Below are 1,192 nucleotides of genomic sequence, written 5' to 3'. Positions count from 1 at the left end.
ACAACTTATGTGATATCACAATTGATTACACACCTATAGTAAATAAGGCAGCAGGATAGTCTCACTGGGATAAACAAATTGACAATGAAAAGAATTATCAGTCTAATTACAGAGCTATACAAATGTAGAAACTCAGCCATGACTGAGGAGGTATTTCAAATTAGGGGGAGAAATAAAATATTTGATTATGATAGACAACTGATTATCCATTTGGAAAAAAAAATGAAATAAATATCAAATGTACAAAAATTCCATTCCAAGTTAAAGAAAAACCTTAATTTTTAAGAGAAAATGAGTTTTTTACAACTTTTTAAAGAAAACAGAAAAGAACAGATTTCTGAGCTTATCAATGGTTGAGATTTCTTAAAGTCATGAAACGTGCAAATAGCATTGTTAATGTTGCAGAGATAGAGCTATATTAAAAATAAAACACCTGCTCATCAAATGACACCTTTAAAAAGCAAACAAGAAAACAAATTATTGAGGAAAGATGTTCACAACTCATGTAATAATAGAGGATTAGCAACCAGAATATGTGAAGAATTTACAGATCCTAACAAAAAGAGACAAATAGAAACAATGTTTTTTAAAAAGAACAGATAATTCATGGAAAAGGAAACTAAAAGGACCAACAAGCATAGAAGGATGCTGGTTATCTTTACTAAGCAGGAAACACATATCAAAAAAACAAGAGCATATGGATTCACAGGCATCAAATGGCAATCATTTAAGTTTAGCAACAATGTACAGAAAGAGTGATTCTTATAAACCATAAGTGGAAACAAATCGACAAGAACAAATCAGAGGATGTGTCTGATCTAAAATTCAACAGTTCCACTTACATATGCTTAACTTGGAGACTCTCTCCCAACAGATATGCAAACACACACACACACACACACACACACACACACACACACACATCCCTATAGCTGCAATATTTATATGGCAAATAGCGCAAACAACCTGAGTGCCATTCCAAAAGTGACAGCATATCAGAATCATGCTGTACTCACAAGATAGATACTATAAGGTTGTAAAAATGAGTAAATGACAGCTATAGTTTCAATTGTAGAACAATTTCAATTCAAAGATCAATTTAAATAATTCACAAAAAATAATGTTTAAAGAGAGCAAGTTACATTAAATGTGATGGTGTTTATAAAGTTGAAACCACACACAGTATAACATG

The sequence above is a fragment of the Panthera tigris genome, chromosome C1 (assembly GCF_018350195.1).
Source record: "Panthera tigris isolate Pti1 chromosome C1, P.tigris_Pti1_mat1.1, whole genome shotgun sequence".
Classification (NCBI taxonomy): domain Eukaryota; kingdom Metazoa; phylum Chordata; class Mammalia; order Carnivora; family Felidae; genus Panthera; species Panthera tigris.
The sequence above is the reverse complement of the archived record's forward strand: the minus strand, read 5'-3'. Positions refer to the sequence as shown.